The sequence below is a fragment of the Siphateles boraxobius genome, unplaced genomic scaffold (genome assembly GCF_051911475.1).
Source record: "Siphateles boraxobius isolate OS27281-9 unplaced genomic scaffold, OSU_SipBor_1 8, whole genome shotgun sequence".
Taxonomy (NCBI): Eukaryota; Metazoa; Chordata; class Actinopteri; order Cypriniformes; family Leuciscidae; genus Siphateles; species Siphateles boraxobius.
This window is the reverse complement of record NW_027509208.1, coordinates 19,583,268-19,603,367: the sequence shown is the minus strand read 5'-3', so window position 1 is coordinate 19,603,367 and position 20,100 is coordinate 19,583,268.

Here is a 20,100-nt window from a genome sequence, read left to right as displayed (position 1 = left end):
GGCTGTCATTGAAACAATGGAGGATGGTGAACAGATCACCGAGGGCGGGGTCTATGCCAAAACCATAGTGTCAATCAAACCACATTGGTGGGGCTTGCTCAATTCTACGTCACACTGAGCCGAATCTTAGAACAGCTCGTTCTGAGACAGTGCTTATGATTTATTGAGTTTGTAAAAAAAAAACACTGGGTGGATTTTTATCATTCCAGGGTGGTTTTGCTCACATACTGCCAACACACATTTATGTTCAAACACCATGTAAAAGTGAATTTTGCATAATAGGTGCCCTTTAAAACATGTCTCAATTGTATAGTAGCCTATAGCTATATATAAAATAATTTATCTTTTTGATTTTTGTTTTCTTGTTTTTCATGAATGTATTTTACAACAATACAAAGAGCAATGTGTAACGTTTTACCAGATTTAGTGATGCACTTATTGTCTCTTATTTGTTTTTTTCAATAAATGTTCAGATTTTATACAATTATTGTGGACTCATGATTTTTCTATACTCAGAATTTCGATACTCAGAATTTTTGGTATCGGATCGATTCTGAAAAAAATGGTATCGGTGCATCCCTAGTACATACCTGTCATTTCCAAGGTGTTTGATTATTCATTTTACCATGTTCATGTACAGAGACTCATGTGAATGTTGAAGTCAGCAGGATTCATCCAGTGGCATCTGGTCCCTGTAAAAAGGGACACACCTATGAACATGCTGTGATCAAGAGAAACTATAGGGCTGCATGATTTTGGGAATACATTTTAGATTTTTCTGGTTCAAATTATGAGATTTACAAAATACATAGATAGTCAAGCCCGAAATTATTCATACCCCTGGCAAATTCTGACTTAAAGTTACTTTTATTCAACCAGAAAGTTGTTTCTTGATTAGAAATGACACAGGTGTCTCCCAGAATATAAGACGATGTACAAGAATCATCATTGTGGAAAAAAATATTACTCATCTTTCATTTACATTTGAACAAAAAGTGGCATGTCCAAAATTATTCATACCCGTCTCAATAATCAATAGAAAAGCCTTTATTGGCTATTACAGCAATCATCTTGCTATAATTGCTGACCAGCTTTTTGCATGTCTCCACTGGTAGTTTTGCCCATTCATCTTTAGCGATGAGCTCCAACTCTTTCAGGTTGGAGGGTCTCCTTGCCATCACCCTGATCTTTAGCTCCCTCCACAGATTCTCAATGGGATTTAAGTCAGGACTCTGGCTGGGCCACTGCAAAACGTTAATGTTTTTGTCTGCTAACCATTTCTTCACCACTTTTGCTGCATGTTTTGGGTCGTTGTGGTGCTGAAATGTCCACTGGTCCCCAAGGCCAAGTTTCTCTGCAGACTGCCTGATGTTGTTGTTGAGAATTTTGATGTATTGCTCCTTTTTCATGGAGCCGTTTCATGGGATTAGGTTCCCTGGTCCACCGGCTGAAAAACAACACCAAAACATTAGGTTCCCTCCACCATGTTTCCCAGTGGGGATGGTGTTCTTAGGTTTAAAGGCTTCTCCTTTTTTACGCCAAATAAAGGCTACATCATTGTGGCCAAACAATTACATTTTTGTTTCATCTGACCAGAAGTCTTCTTCTTTGTCCAGATGAGCATTTGCAAAGGCCAAGTGGGCTTCTGTGTGCCTTGTCTTGAGAAGTGGTGTCCTCCTTGGTCTGCGTCCGTTGAACCCAGCGGTGTGCAGTGTCCGTTGGACTGTCTGCCTTGAGATGTTGCCACCAGCAGAGCCCAGATTCATCAGGATGGCCTTGGTGGTGATCCTTGGATTCTTTTTTACCTCTCTCATTATCCTCCTGGCCAGCACAGGTGTCACTTTTGGGTTCCGACCACGTCCTCTGATATTTTTCATAGTGTGGAACGTATTGTATTTTTTAATAATACTTTGCACAGTAGCCACTGGAACTTCAAAACATTTAGATATGGTCTCATAGCCTTTTCCTGACTTTCGAGCAGCCACAATGCGCAGCTGCAGGTCCTCAGTGAGCTCCTTTGTCTTAGCCATGACTGTCCACAAACCAACAGCAGAGAGCTTCTGTTTTTCACCTGTTGAGTTGATTAAAACAGCTGTTTCCAATGAATCAGGGTAATTAGGATGCTTTAGAACAGCTTGGACTATTTGGAATGGTATAGATCTTTGGATTTTCCCATAGACTGTGACAGTTTGCAAAGGGTATGAATAATTTTGGACATGCCACTTTTTGTTCAAATGTAAATAAAAGATGAGTAATAATTTATTCCACAATGATGCCTCTTGTACATCGTCTTATTATCTTCTGGGAGACGCCTGTGTCATTTCTAATCAAGAAAAAACTTTCTGGTTGAATAAAAGTAACTTAAAGTCAGAATTTGCCAGGGGTGTGAATAATTCCGGGCTTGACTGTATATGAACAGCAAGTTTGTTGTGCCTTGTAGGCATATATGTGTAGGGCTGCATAAAATAATAACAATAACCTAGATAGCAGGCAGCCTATAAATCGATGAAAAGGAACATTTCAGTAACACTACACTAGAGCAAATATGTGGATTATCATATGTTACTTCAAACGTTTCCATTTGGTATGAAATGAGATTGGAGTAAAAAAATTAAGCCTAATGTTTGGCGTGTTTTGCTTTTCAAACGCACAGCACGTGCAGAGAAGATTTACTGCAGCAATCAAGCCGCTCCAAACTATAAAACATTATTGTTACATTATACATATCTACGTTTGAGGAGATATCCACAAACACAGTATTTTAACAGTAAACACGGGTCTAAATATTATAATATTCACCATATTAGAATAAACACTCATACTAGCCTACTTTTATATCGTGCTGCATTTAATTATCGAACATAAAAACATTCTTGTGTCGTACATGTATAAACATTTAGCGTTAGGCCTCATGTTTTTACTCCAATCTCATTTCATAACATTTTAGTCTGCCACTAGTTTAACTAGTATGTAAAATCGAGGTAAATCCAAGGTAAACAGCACAGCACAAACACAGTCTTCCAAACTCGATGAAAATCAGAGGAGTACTGAAGTCGCTGATTCTTTGTTTAGAGGTGATGAGGGCATTTACAGTTCTGCGTTCCTTCCAGTGGCGGCTTGTCAATAGAGGGCGCTGGGGCGCCGCCCCCATCAAGATTCAAGAAATATACATATACAAAAATTATATAAAAATACAAAAATAAAATAGTTTTTTCATACGATATGCCGACTGGTAGTAAGAAAAGCATCAGCATTTAATAAAAACTGGCTTTAATCGGTCAACTATTTTCTATGTTTTTCAATGTGTTTCATGCGGGACGCCGGACAAATGGATGTCTATGTGAGCCTTTAAATTTTCGGGCAGCATGTGACCTGAAGCTGGTCTCTAATTGGTTTCTTAAAGATTCTCCTCGGGGCGCAAGTCGTTGCGTCCCTGGCCAATCAGAATTGGATACATGTTATTTTATCCAATCTGATTGGTTCTCGTCACCTGTCATTCAACTTTACGCTCTGGGCCACTACTGAGTGCGAGACGAGTGCGCAGGCGACATCACTTCGACTCTGTCAAAACCTTGCTAGGCTGATCAACATTTTTGTATAAACAATGGCAGCAGTTCATCCAAATTCTGTAATTTACTTACAAAAAAACCCTTTCACAAGGCTTTCGCTGGAAGAAAAAAAAAAAGATAAAGGATCTCGGACCGGACCAACCCGGTTTACAAATCCAGCAGCAGGCCAGTGACAGAGGACGAAGCTACACACGGAGCTTCACCCGCGTTTGTTATGAGAAACGGAGGTGGCTGACTGGATGTCATGTAAGCAATTCTCTGTTTTGTTTTCCCTGTCTTTTATTTCAAAGTGTCGGCACTGAAGTTTTGTGGACAACGACGGGGGTAAGAGACCTCAAACATCTCTCTGACAAATGCAAACGTCATGAAAGTAGCCGCAGCCATATTGATAATAGCATGAAACTAACGTTTTTGGGCAGAGTTAGCATTGCTGAACAACTAGATGAAGGCTACAGGATTTTCATTAGAAGGCACAACGAAGAGGTGACAAAACCTTGGTACTTTGGTCTGAAATGTATATAAAAGAGAGTGACATTTATGTTCAAGTAGGAAACATGCGTTTTGGTACTTTTGGTCTGAAATTTATATAAAAGAGAGCAACATTTATGTTCAAGTAGAAAACATGCTTTTTGGTACTTTGGTCTGAAATGTATATAAAAGAGAGTGACATTTATGTTCAAGTGAGAAACATGCTTTTTGGTATTTCTTTATTGGTCTGAAATGTAAATAAAGATCATCTAAATTTATATTCAAGTAGTCAACATGGTTTCTGGTACTGCTTTGTATTTATTTGCCCCCCTCAATAAAAAAAATTAAAAAAATGCGCCCCCCCAAAAAATAAATATCACCAGCCGCCACTGGTTCCTTCACGTGGATATTTGCATGTGAACAGCTCTTGTGCGTGGTCACATTGGAGTAAATGAGCTTGGGCTGGAGAAAACTGTACATGTCGTTGCTTTCATACGGATTACTTAAACAGAGAATATTTGTTTTTGATATGATTTACACCATTTAAAAATGGAGACTTCAAGCTTTGTAAATACATAACTATCACATGTGGGTGGCAAGTATTCGCTGAGTTACAGATCATTTTCGGTCGTGTTTCAGAATGAACTTCACATTGAGAGAGACGACAGAATGCGCATCATGTTTATTTTCTTTATTTTACGAAAAACACAACATTGTGGGTCCCACTTTATATTAAGTGGCTTTAAGTAGCTACTATGTACTTGCGTCGGAAAATATTATTGTTTTCATGTTGCATTGTAAAACTATTTAGCTGCTATTGAGATGGGATACGGGTAAGGTTAGGGACAGGTGTGTGTGGTATGAGTAGGTTTAATGGTAGGTTAAGTTGTAAGGGAAGGGTTAACAGTGTAATTACAAAAGTAATTACAGCTGTAATTACATGCAGGTATTTTCAAAATATAAGTACAATGTAAAAACATGTTTGTACACAATAAGTCCATTGTATCAAATTATTAATTTCAAAGTTAGTACATAGTAGTTAATGCCACTTAATATACAGTGGGACAACATTTTGTTTTTATTATTAGTGTACACAAATAAAAGAAGAAACTTAACAATTTTGAATGATGTATAACACTTGCATTTATGACAAAAATCGACGAAGTTTTTTGAGTCTCTTTTGCACTGATAAGAAAAAAAGTGAGACAATCGCACCGGCGCGATAGCTGACCCCAGGGGGTTAACCAAATGTGCCTCTCCGATGCCACATTCGCTGTCATACTGCCTAATAGCACGAGTGGTCTCTTTAGTGGCCTGAAAGACAAATCGGTGGCCTGATGCAGTTCTCGAACCACGTCAGGCCCCACCCACTCGCTAGTCTCCAGGTCCCTCAGCAGGTCAGCCTGGTATGCCTGTAATATAGCCATAGTATGAAGGCATGCACCGGCCTTACCTGCTGCCGTATATGCATTACTATGCACTAGCATTGGTTGATGTTTTTAGTGGCTTAGTGGGCAGCATTGGGGGCTTCAGGGATGATGCCGAGGCTGGGGACAGATAAGTGGTAAGTGGCTGTTCTACTTTAGGCATCGCCCCATAACCCAATTATTTTAGCCCCTTATTTCAGAGTAGACGTGGACCTGGGGGCTAAATACTCTTGTAGAATAAGGTTTATTCCACGACCTCAATAGTCCTTTGTGGAGGTCGTGAAAAAATGGAAGTCTCCTCAGTTGAGGTACTGTACTTGATGTTAAAAAGTAATCATCTAATAGACTTTTGGGATGAGCGCACTGTTTCTCGGCTGGCCATTCGATGTTCAGTTTAGACACAGCACGAAACAATACCTCCACCAGCACCTCATACGCTGGGGAAAGAGCTGGCGATTCATCTTCCCTCTCTCTCAGAGAGAGAGCACTGGATCCCACGGGTAGTGGCTGAGAAAGGGCGGTGACTGTCTTAAACCACGCCGTGAGATCCATTTGCGATCCCCGCGTTAAAAGCGGGGCCCGGACCAAAGGGAATGCTCTCCTGAACACCCTCCTCATAGAGTGACAAGCGAGAGCAGAGTGTGCAAAGCGGCAGCCTCTCACAATTCTTGCATTCAGCCCCCTCGAAGGCTGACAGAGCATGCTCGGCTCCCAAACACATCACACAAAGTTTGTGTGTATCCCCACCCGTGAGATAGCAAGGACAGGGAGAAGCACATAACTTGAATGATTATTTGGACGCCATTACATAGGCTATAACTGATATTGAGCTGTATGATTTCGCGAAAGACAACAATAAATATGACAGAGGTTTGAAACACAGAGCGCTTGCTGAGGCACAGAAACTACCGCCGTTCCAACACAGTCTAACTCCCTACTCGTCAAATGTCTGACGCATGGACAAGGACCCCTGGCGTCAAGTTTCAACGAAAGAGGTGTACCCTTCACGTTGTTTTTCGACGCGGGGGTCCGTCAGATAGACATTCATGTTAATCCCTCATCGTCGGATTTAGACAAAAGTAAATCAACTGTCCATCAACGGTGATGCCGTCACTTAATGTTACGCTGATGCCGTCACTTTTATGCGACTGTTGGTCTCGTAATTTAATGGTCACGTAATTTAATCTATTGATTCGTGACACGGATTTATTTATTTAGCCTATTTATTTTGCACGTTTTTTAAACTAATGTATTTCAATGGGAAGCATCTTTCATGATTACAACACGATTCTTTCTGCCTGTCAAGGCTGCAGCAGAGAATCTGTTTAATCAACATTTATTCAAGAAGTCTTATCATGGTTTATGTATTTATTTTATTATTGCCAGGGAAGCTGGATTGCTTTGCTTTTTATTGATATTTTAAAAATTATATTTTATCAGTAGGAAATTGCACTGAAGAAGTCTTATTCCGGACACATCGCGATATTTGGCATTAGTTCACGTGTGCCAGATGTTGGTAAGTAGTCGTAAATACGCAGTCCTAATAATGTTTGATATAGGCTAACGATATTAATCAGATAAGCTCACGTTCATTCACTGCATTATTTCTGTCATCTCCACAGAGCTTTTGCGTTTCATTGCTTTCTAATTCAAAACAGGGTGATTAAACAGCTGTCTGTCACGTAGAACTTTAAGCTACTGCTGAACTTTAATAAGTTAATCATATTCATATCAGGTTTAAAGTAGTACAATAAGTTCCAAAGTTGTATTTGTAGTAGAAGCACAGTAAAAACAACATGCTTTTACCACAGTAACATTAGTTTTACTGTGATAAGTGTAGGGAAAAGACCATAACCACACAACTTACCATGCTTTAAACCTCAATAACCTTAGTTTTACTGTGATGGGTGTAGTAAAGGACCGTAATCACAAAACTTGCCATGCTTTAAACCTCAGTAACCTTAGCTTTGCTGTGATGGGTGTAGTAAAGGACAGTAATCACACAATTTACCATGTTTTTACCTCAGTATTGGTAGTATTAAAGTGATATTTGTTGTAAATGCATATTAACCACAACACTTAGCATGCTTGTAATGCTTAATAATGGAACATCCTACATTTGTAAGTTAAATCAGTACTTTTTCCTTTAAATAATCCTATATATTATACATAATGATGTTTTCTTTTCTCTTTTTTTCAGCTGAAAATACCAAAAAGGCCTTTCGGACTCAGTCAGCTCATTATTGTTTGAGGAGAAGTAAACAGAGGAGACGGACAGCTGCAAAGGCAAATATTCGCAATGGTATGTATGTGTTGGTTTTAACCCCAAATCAAACATTTTATAAAAGTATTTGTTGTTTCTTAAACCTTTTCTTACAAAACCCATAGCCCAATCAGTACAAACATAGTTCATAATTCACATCATTTAACAAGTTGTCAAATTCGTACGATACTTGTACATATTTGTAAAGTATACTCGTACAGAATTCTGAAGCTTTTACTCCTAGTGCTGTCATTGGCTACTGCCTCAATTCCTGTACATATTTATCGCGATATTTGTAATTCAGTTGCGCCCCTTCTTGGAAAGTAGTCGGATGCCCCACACACTGTCAGAAAGTTTAGATTAATTGCATTGTATTCATTAAAATTATTACAAATTGGTCCCTGTCTGTTCATTTTCCAATGATACAGGATTTCTCTTCACACCTCATAACTTACCTCTGTTTGCAAGAGTGGAAAAGCTAATCTGACTTGTCACATGACATCATATATTTGATTATTTTGTAGTAATCAGATTAGTTACACTGCTGATAACTGTCCCGTTTGCATGTAAATCATGTTATTTTTAAAAGAGTTCATATGATTATTGCTTGCTATTAAAGACATACTTTTATTCATAGAAATGTCCACATATCAGTGAATTTATTACATAAAAATGCTTTTAACATTTAATTATGCAACACTCTTTACAGAAATAAATCCTACAGTTGTATATAAATGGACTACTTGCAAATAATGTATTAAAATTACCTTCCTTTCTGTTTTGCAGGATTACTACAACATCAATCTCAACAGCGCTTTTAATAGCCAAACCTTACAAGAGCTACAAGTGAGTCGCAGCAAATCTTCCCATGATCAGCCCTTCCCAGGTAAAGATTCTACAATATTTCAGTCAGTATTTACTCATCAAATGCACTCTCCTGAATCGTATGGTTAATTAACTTATTTATAACTGTCTTAATTGATATGTTTCAAGAATAATAGTAATTGCACATAGAGTAAGTAGACTTTCTTGTTTTACAGCAGAGAAGGAAGACCAGTCATTATTGCGTGGCAAGCTAATCGAAAAAGTCTTTTGTTTTCGGGTGAGGAAGGAACATACGGTGCCCAAAGAAGACAGAAAAGGTGAGCGAGTCCATTGGTATGTCTTGTATTGAAACAATGCTGTAATATTTGATGTTGACAATTTTCAACATGATGTTGACAAAATCAGGTTATCACTTGGTTTTTGACTTGGGCTCTTGAAACAAGTTGACAGAAGAGTATGTTGTCTTGAAAGAAATCAAGCATCACTTGCAAAGGCTCAAAGAGACCATGCCTTTCTTAAAGATCTTTTAAAATAGGTTGCTATTGATATGGGTAAAACAGTTTTTGTTCAGTACTTATGTTATATTATGTGCTGCAATATGATATATATATATATATATATATATATATATATATATATATATATATATATATATATATATATATATATATATATATCACTTGCAAAGGCAAAGGCAGTATATAATTTACTGACTGCTGCTTTTGTAAATTTAAATAAGGAACAGGTAACTCTGGCCCTTTTACATTCTCATTTTTAAGGTGGAGAGATTTTACCTCCAAGCATAATTGAGCACACCTGACATTTTTAACCAAAGTCTTCAGGTTTACTTATAGACAATAGGCAGGTGGGTTTGAGGTTGGAGCTAAATCTACAGGACAGTGGACGCTGAGGGCCAGAGTAGCCCATCACTGCTTTAAATAACACACAACACAAGCTGACCTGACTGTCCATTAAACAACTTAATTTGAATTGTTTGTTTTACTTTCAAACCAGGACTGGAGAACACCTGATGATGGGATGTTAAGACTTCTTCCTCTGAGAAAAAGCTACACCACATCAGTGATCGCATCCTCTGTTCATCATTTGTCCTGTAGGCTACAACTGAACAAACTGTTTAGATGAGGAAGAAGAACATGAACACGATAGAGACATGTACAGGGAAGAGCAAAAAACCAGTTTAGCTGTGATAATGAATCATTATTTTCCAACACAATATCAAATCTGATTTCTGTATCATTGGTGACTGAATATAATTCTCTGGCACTCATTTGTGTGGCTTCAGCAGCTGTGAATGGATTAATATGATGTTAATGTATTTTTAAAGACTCATTTTATTTATCTTGAATCTCATTTGTCTTTATGCTATGCTTTATCAACTTTATGCTGTATGGGTTTTTAGTACAGTAAATTTTTTATTTGAGACATTTTAATTTCTTATTTCTTTAGTTCATAATTTAAAAAATAACTACATATCATTAATTACCATGATTATTTTACTTAGGACATACACATTTAGATCTGGTTAATGATATTTGGGACAACAATACAACACAAGTTGCCCATACTTGCATGTATGCCAGTTTTCAGTGAAATAAAGGGAAGGTAAGTGAATAACAAGAGACTGCAGTGGGCTAGTTTGCTATAAACACTTCAAATATAATTGAAGATGATCCATGTTGATCATTCTAGTACATCTACTGCATTTAAAATTAAAGCATAGACATTACTGATGTCAGGCATATAAGCAGCAATCAGAGGGGGAGAAAAGTAAATGTTGGCACTGTTGTTTTTGTTGTTTTACTGAATGGTGCATTATCCTTGTGTAATAGTAATAGTGTGTGTAGATCTGTCTTGATTGTACTACCCTTACACACCCAGGGGCCCAGCAATGGAAAAAAACATGCTGTTCTGGGGCACATTTCAAATGGCTGTAACTCAAAGTTTGGTTAGTGTAGGCAGGACAACTGTTTATGCTATGTTTACTAAATAATGCATTATGCTGGGCACAGTTTTCAGACATATATGGAAAGCTGGCAAAAAGGTTATTTTTAAAGTGCTCACAGTAAAATACCAAATTACAGCCCGTCCCTCATATATGTCATAAATGTTTGCACAATGAACAAATTTGTATATCCAGTTGTCCATTAAATATATTATTTATTTAACACTTATTTTTTTGATTACTAAACGTTTTAAACTACATTACCCACATATCTCTGTCATTCTATCAAGGGAACAGGAAACGTTGTGCTGTAGTTCATTGAAATGTGCAGACATGCTTAGGGTTATGGTTGGGATCTCGATAAAGGATTAATTTCTCACAACATAGAGGCACTTTATAGTTAACTTAATGTATAACTAACGTAATAATAGTATCAAAACATATGAAGCGCCATTTTATTTGAGTTAAAAGATAGTCCAATCACAGCGAGTTCTGCAATAAAGTCACAGCCAATAACAACCCAACTGAACAGATGCGTCACACTTGTCAATTTATGGTAAAGGATGACAGATCTCTTCGGCTGCAGGAATATATAACTTAAATATTTAATATTTGGGCTGTTAAACATGTATTCCTTCTAATTAAATTATAAAACTAATATTTAAAAACAAAAAACTTCTTTGTGTGGTTACCATCCAAAAACGAGTTCACATGATCAGACACAAATTTGCTTATTTGATTAGACTAATGCATAAATACATTTGAAATAGAAACTTTTTTTTTAAGCAGGGGTTGTTTTGCAGTGTTTTAATTAAAGATAAGTACATGTACTAAAGTGCTTCTAACATTTAAAGTGTATGTATAGTATATCAAAGGTACATCAATTATATTCAAATAAATGTAACAAAAGTACAATGAATGCACACAATTTTGAGCATATTCCAATATTTAATGTCAAACTGTTTAAAGACAAATGTAACAAACTCACAGAATAATGTCAAGTCAGTCAAGCGTGTCATTTCTGTAATACTCTTTCAGCACCAAAAAGAAATAGTGATTGTTTTCAAAAGGTTTTCCTGAACACGCTCACTATCTTCAATTGTTCGGACAAGCACCTGCTATATACACTTGCAGAAATATACATTTGACTATTGCATCATGTCACTGCATGACTAGAACTAATGGATGGCAATGAATATGTCCTTTACCAAAACTCCTGATGAGCACTGACGCTTTTGTGATAAAGGCATTAGGCAGACATCAAGTACAGTTTATGAAGCTGAAAAGAGAAAACAAAATGCTTTAACGATATGGAAAAAGATAAATATTTATTTTAAATATTGGTTCTGCATATGTCAAAGAGATCCTGAGGACTGGGACTTCACATGCAGACTTTCAGAAACTGTGATAGAGCAAAGGGTGCACCTCGCTGGACACATCCTACACATGCCCAAACTACACAACCCAAAGACAGTAATGAAGTGTACACCACCAGGAGGATGCAGGAGGCAAGCAAGACCAAGGAAGACATGGAGACAGATGTTTCACGAAGACCTGAAGAATGTCAGTGTCCCATGGGAAGATGAGGAGAACTTGGCCAAGTATCGAATACGTTGGAGGACACTTGTTGCCCAATATGCCCAGGACTTGATGATGATGTTGTGAGTTTATCCATAACTTTGGGATATTTTTCTGTAAAGAGAGTTGCATAATTAAATGTTAAAAGCATTTTTATGTAATAAATTCACTGATATGTGGACATTTCTATGAATAAAAGTATGTCTTTAATATCAAGCAATAATTATATGAACGCTTTAAATAAATATAAATAAATATTTAATTTAAATAAATAACATGATTTACATGCAAACAGGACAGTACAACATAATCGAATATATGATGTCATACATACCATTGCGAATATTTGCCTTTGCAGCTGTCCGTCTCCTCTGTTTACTTATCCTCAAACAATAATGAATTGACTGAGTCCGAAAGGCCTTTTTTCAGCTGAAAAAAGAGAACAGAAAATATCATTATGTATAATATATAGGATTATTTAAAGGAAATTGTACTGATTTAACTTACAAATATAGGATGTTACATTATTAAGCATTAAAAGCATGCTAAGTGTTGTGGTTAATATGCATTTACAACAAATATCACTTTAAAACTACCAATACCGAGGTAAAAGCATGGTAAATTGTGTGATTACTGTCCTTTACTACACCCATCACAGTAAAGCTAAGGTTACTGAGGTTTAAAGCATGGTAAGTTTTGTGATTACGGTCCTTTACTACACCCATCACAGTAAAACTAAGGTTATTGAGGTTTAAAGCATGGTAAGTTGTGTGGTTACTGTCCTTTTACCACACCTATCACAGTAAAACTAGGGTTTCTGTAGTAAAAGCATAGTAAGTGTTGTGGTTACTCTGCATTTACAATAAGTATCACATTTAAACTACCAATAGTGTGGTAAAAGCATCGTAAGTTTTGTGATTATGGTCTTTTCCCTACACTTATCACAGTAAAACTAATGTTACTGTGGTAAAAGCATATTGTTTTTACTGTACTTCTACTACAAATACAACTTTGGAACTTATTGTACTACTTTAAACCTGATATGAATATGATTAACTTATTAAAGTTCTAGGCCTATAACGTCACGTGACAGACAGCTGTTTAATCACCCTGTTTTGAATTAGAAAGCAATGAAACGCAAAAGCTCTGTGGAGATGACAGAAATAATGCAGTGACTGAACGTGAGCTAATCTGATTAATATCGTTAGCCTATATCAAACATTATTAGGACTGCGTATTTACGACTATTTACCAACATAAGGCACACGTGAACTAATGCCAAATATCGCGATGTGTCCGGAATGAGACTTCTTCAGTGCGATTTCCTCCTGATAAAATATAATTTTTAAAATATCAATAAAAAGCAAAGCAATCCAGCTTCCCTGGCAATAATACAATAAATACATGAACCATGATAAGACCTCGTGAATAAATGTTGATTAAACAGCTTCTCTGCTGCAGCCTTGACAGGCAGAAATAATCGCGTTGTAATCATGAAAGATGCTTCCCATTGAAATACATTAGTTTAAAAAAAGTGCGAAATAAATAGGCTAAATAAATAAATCCGTGTCACGAATCACTAGATTAAATTACGTGACCATTAAATTACGAGACCAACAGTCGCATAAAGTGACAGCATCAGCGTCACACTAAGTGACGGCATTACCGTTGATGGACAGTTCATTTACTTTCGTCTAAATCTGACGATGAGGGATTAACATGAATGTCTATCTGACGGACCCCCCCGTCGAAAAACAACGTAAATGGTACACCTCGTTCGTTGAAACTTGACGCCAGGGGTCCTTGTCCATGCGTCAGACATTTGACGAGTATGGAGTGAGACTGTGTTGGCCGTTCAAACCAGATGAGCTTTTATCCTTTCCTGCCCGTGACATTTACTCTCACCATTGGACTATTTGACACCTGTGCTTCAGACGTTCCAAAAGCGTCATCGACGCAGAGCAAGTTCCCTCTAAAGGGAACCGAAGTTATTTGCGTGGAGCAGAAACAACTCAACCTCTGCATGTGTTTTCACCAGCACTGTGAAAATTAGTTCTCTCCAGCATTGGAAAGCTTTTCTAATATTAACCATTTAATCACATCAGTCAAAATTGTGACCGTAAAGATAGTTTTCATTTATAAAACTCTAAAAATTCTTGTTTTTGTGTTTTAACTGGTGTTTTAGTGCATTTCTGGCAAATATGGAAAAAAATAAAGGGTCTCAATTAAATATGTGCAGTGTCACATGGTTAGTGCATGGTTAGTGTCACATAACCAGAGCAGTTTACCCCTTGTTTGCACCATGAGAAGATGAGGGCTGCATCAAAGCTCCAAAACAAAAGGTTAGTTAAGAATGTTAACATAAAGATATGACAAATTTGAAATATGTTGATGTTTTTTTTTGTTTTTTTTTTTTTAATCAAGTCAGTATTTCTATCTGTGTTGTATATGGATGTTATGCATAATTGTAACCCTAGAATGTAATGAAACACAGTTAAAATAACTAGACTGATATATATATAAGAATTTTGATGAATGCAGACATATGTTAATTCAGCATACACATTATCCCACCGGTCACAATTGTGACCGACCATAAAAAATAATTTTAAACACACTTGGACACGCTCCCTACTGCTAATTGGCTACAAGTGTGTTGTGCTGCTCAGCCAGACTCACATAATTTCTCAGTAAATCTGTTACTGCACTTTTGATGTGTGTTTCCCCATGACAAGATATGAAGTGAGCGAGCATGTGTATGTCTGTGGACAGTGTGAGCAAATGCAAGGTGATGAAGAGGTCAGCTCTGAAATATCTGTCTGCAGTCCTGACCAATATGTTTTGTATTTCACAGATGAATTAGCACAGAGCACCAGTGGATTTACGTAAAATACTCTTCAAGTAGAATCATAGCCTGAAGTAAGCTACTGCTGGTAAATAAGACCAGAAAATACTACAGGAAACCACGTGCATATTAAAATGAGCACAGTCGTTTGCTATTCAAAAAGTTTAATCTCTTGCAGAAACCCCATATCATATAATTTATTTTAATTTATTCACTTTAATCACACTCCTCTGACCTAAATAGCCAATTTACCATCATGATATAAACCTGAATTCTGATGCATTGTTTTTTCACCCTCAGGCCTGACCAGAAGCATCAATAATCTGCAAAGAAACATAAGAGCTTCCTTTGCTTCAGCAACACACTGAACAGTTTAGTTGTCTTTACGGGCATCTGGCGCAACCTGTTGGGCATAAATTCATATGAAGATGAATGTTTTTCAGTTTAGTTTCACATAGAACACCCGTGGCACTAATGCTAATTATATTTTATTGATCTACCAGGCAATCTCATTATCTAATTATTCTAATGGCCTTATAGCCATCAACAGCTGGCCATGCAAAGATGAAACGGACACTTTCTTTCATAGCTTTAGACAAATGAATGAGTCTGTATAATTCAACACTGTAACTGTATATTTCACAAGTTGTTTCAAGTCAATGACTATTTTGTATCTAATCGATGTACAACTTCATGTGCCATGGGCATTCATTATCAATTACAGTAATTCCCTAGCATCTTGAACATTGCGAAATTGTTGTATAATGATTCTCAGTAATCTAGGACACTGTGTATTATTAGAGTGTATGCTTTTCCATTTATTGCAGGCGTTTTGCTATTTTTCCAAGTGGCTCCATCAGTTCTAGAATGGTATAAATTCCAGGGCATTTAACATCATTATGCAACTTGTCGTCATAAGACTGTGGGAGTCATCTCCCATGGCCTTCTCCACCTCCTCTCAGACACTTGCAGTGGCTCCTATCAACAATTATCCTGCAGTTTTGTCTCAATTTACACAATAATTGCTTCTCACATCATCAGGGAGGCGACTCCCACGGAGATATGCAACTCCTGACGTTGGGGGTGTGATGAAGTCAAACGATGGTAAATCTCCATCACTCCACAACCAATGATGGCTGTAGAAAAAAAAAGAGTTTATTTCTGATTTAAGAACATAAGCTGTGTACGAAATCAGCTCCTATACCCTCAGTCACTATTCCCGACATTACTCCACTTATATAGTCCACTTGAAGGAGTGAATGAGCAAATTTGGATACTGAGAGTGCTGGAAGGGCTGCCACTTTTGCTTAGTTTGTGCTTGCTGTTAAATAATCATTTGAAACTTAACAAACTGTCAGCAGGAATTAATTTGGCACAACCTTCACGGTGCATTATGTGTATTCTCTAGCTATTGAGTGAGGCTGCGTCCAAAAAACGTAGTTAGCTGTCTTGTTGCCTGGCTGCCCTATCAGGCAATGACTTTGCAGGCACCTTTTGCATGTGAAGGTATATTACGAAACTGATTTTGGACAGGCTTCTGAGGCAGAGTAATGCTTTAATGATCTACAGCAAAACAGAGAGAGCTTTGGCCAGACAGGAAATTATCAGGAGAAAAAGGGGGTAATGTGTTGAGTTATGACTCTCACTGCCCACAAAAAGGCAGCGGCTTCAGCATGGTTTATTTTTTCACTTCTCGTATCTAAGAAGTGCAAATTCTTTGTCCTGTGTATAGTGCTAAGTCAATGTTGACACCATATTACATTTGAGGCAAGCCTCGCTGTGAGGGATAGAGGTATAGTCAATACATAAAAAACCTGAGTTCTGAACACAACCTTGGACAATATGACATATTCACCAAACTATCTTGTGGCCTCATGTGTGTTCACGTCAAATAAAATATGGCATCTACTCTGGCTAATGACAGCCAATTACTTTCCCTCTGATTTGGTTATCGGTGTTTCTGTTTACATAAGCAAAAACAGAACGATCAATAGAAAAAAGCTAAATGTGTATGCGGTCATCTAGTTAAAAAAAAAGAAAATTCTGTCAGTATTTACTCACCCTCATGTTGTTCCAACCCCGTAAGACCTTCGTTCATCTTCGGAACAAGAATTAAGTTATTTTTGATTAAATCTAAGAGCTGGATCACTCCTCCATAGGCTTCTAAGACACTTGCCAGCCCCGAAAAGTTATTAAAGACATCGTTAAAATAGTCCAAGTGACTACAGTGGCTCAATCCTAAGTTTATCAAGCGACGAGAATACTTTTTGTGCGCAAAAACAATCAAAAATAACGACTTTATTTCAACTATTCATTTCCTTCTCTGTGGGCCTCTAGTCAGTTAACGTAGTGTGATTGCGTAGAGCTACGTCACACGTAGGCTCACTATTGGCCGACGCTGGTCATGTGTGACGTTCAACCTATCCGTACAACACAGAAGCACTTACACTAGTGAACTGACTCGAGGCCCACAGAGAAGGAAATGAATAGTTGAAATAAAGTCGTTATTTTTGTTCACAAAAAGTATTCTCGTCGTTTGATAAACTTAGGATTGAGCCACTGTAGTCACTTGGACTATTTTAACGATGTCTTTAATAACTTTTCGGGGCTGATAAGATTCAATCCCTTAAGAAGCCTATGGAGGAGTGATCCAGCTCTCCGATTTAATCAAAAATATCTTAATTCGTGTTCTGAAGATGAAGGTCTTACGGGGTTGGAACAACATGAGGGTGAGTAAATACTGACAGAATTTTCATTTTTGGGTGAACTATCCCTTTAAGGGATAAAAATGTAGTGGTAAGACTTTACAATACGGTTTAATTTGTTAACATTTGTTAACTAACATGAACTAACAATGTACATTATTCCTACAACACAATCTCAACATTTACTAATAAATTTTGAAAAGAAATTTAACATTAGTTAAGGCACTGTGAGCATGAACATTTTTATTAACTAAAGTTCAATAAGGGTCAATAAAACGTATTGGTTACACTATATTTTACGGTTTTACAGTGTAATTATGCATTTAAGTTCTGTGTAATAATAATTAACTACATGTACTTACTATAAGCCAGGGTTAGGATTGTGTTTTCATTTAGGGTTAGTTGCTTGTAATTATGCATTAGTTACTGTAATTTCTACAGTAACTACATGTAACATGTAAGGCAAGGCAAGGCAAGTTTATTTATATAGCGCATTTCATACAAAATGGTAATTCAAAGTCCTTTACATAGAAGAAATTAAAATAATCAAAAGAAATCAGAATAATTAAAAAAGTTTAGAATAAAAGATAAAATACAGTATAATTAAAACAGTTTAGAATAAAAAAATTAAATAATAAAATAAAATACAGTACGAGCAGTCGGACGAACAGTGGTACAGTGCTCATTTAGTAAATGCACAGCTAAACAGATGTGTTTTGAGTCTGGATTTGAATGTGACTACTGTAGAAGCAAATCTGATCTCTTCTGGAAGCTGGTTCCATCTGCTATTTTCACAACTGCTGCAGCCTACCAGTGAGCCCGGCGTGACGTCACACCCAATGAAGGGCGCCCGCGCCTTCATAGCGTCACAGCCCGCCAGAATGGGCGTGGCTTAGCATATAAACATATTATATATATAATGTAGGCTGACTTCCTTGATTTTTCGTCTCTTCAGCGAGCTCTTCGCATCGCTGGATCTGAGAGAAGCCACCGCCGCCGTCGAACAGCCAGCTTAGGACAGCGCTGAGGAAGCCGGCCGTGTTTGCCACCTTCAGTCATCCGTGCGAGCTACGCTATCCGGCGACGTATCCTTTACCTTGCTAAAACCTATTCTAAAAGAGCAGCGAGTGTCTTTTTTAAGACGCCTCGCACTTCCGGGGCTGCGAGCTCTGTGAAGCGCTTCCGCTGTCGACCCTGCGGGCTCGACTCGAAGCCTTCAACACCACCCACCTCTCCTCACCGATGCGCAGCTGCCGCTCACGAGCCTCACTGCCGTCACATCTGAGGGTTGAGACCGAGGGACACGTACGAGCACGCGGCTAGCTCTCTTTACGTTACAAGAGAGCTACCCGTGTCCCCGTTCGCGCATCATGCAGAGCCCTCTCGAGCTCTCTGCATGACCCGGACGGGCATCATCTGTGTTACATGTAGGTCCCGTGCCCACTACTCGTGCGCGCTCCCTCGTACAAACACTGTTCCAGTTCTGCTCGACCACCGAGCAGGCGGCTAGCTCTCTAACGTAAAGAGAGCTACCCCGCCCTCGCGTCCCCGTTCGCGTCATGCAGAGCCCTCACGAGCGCTCACGTTTACTAACAGACACATCGCCTCCGAAAAGACGCGCGTGTATGATTGGGACATCTCGCATAAATCAGCCAGTTTCGGCTTTTCAGCGAGCAGCCATTGCCCAGAACCGAGAGCGCGGGCTCCGGTTCAGTTTCACAAGCCCGCAAATGGCGGCGATCTGAACCCGGAGGCCATTCACCCCCTAGCGGCGCACATAGCTGCGTGGGAAACTATCCCAGGGATTTCAGAATGGGTGCTAAGCACAATAAAGCAGGGCTATACACTTCAATTCATTCGCCGTCCCCCGCGCTTTCAAGCCCGGACCGCGACGATAGTGAATGCTGAAGTAGCACACCTACTTCATGCAGAAATAGCAAAGCTGCTGTGCAAAGGGGCGATAGAAAAGGTGGCGCCTTCTCTGAGCGAGTCAGGCTTTTACAGCCAATATTTTTCTCGTACCCAAGAAGGACGGAGCCTTCAGACCTATCCTAGATCTGAAACATTTGAACAAAGTGCTTGCGAAAGGGCCGTTCAAAATGCGTGCGACCAGGAAAATCCTCACGCACGTTCGCCCGAGGGACTGGCATCCCCATCCGAGCGCTGGTCTCTGCACGCATGGTTGATCAACGGGTACTCGTTGCCCTGCCAGAAGGAGTGATGAACACGATCACGCAGTCTAGAGCTCATTCCACGAGAAGGCTCTACGCGTCTAAATGGTCGGTGTTCTCCGGATGGTGCACCGACAGAGGCCTGGACCCATGGACATGCGGGGTCGCGCATCTGCTCACCTTCCTACAAGAGCTGTTGGATAAGGGGAGGTCCCCATCCACGCTCAAAGTATTCGTGGTGGCCGTGGCAGCGTTCGCAGAATCGACACACGGCCAGTCACTGGGA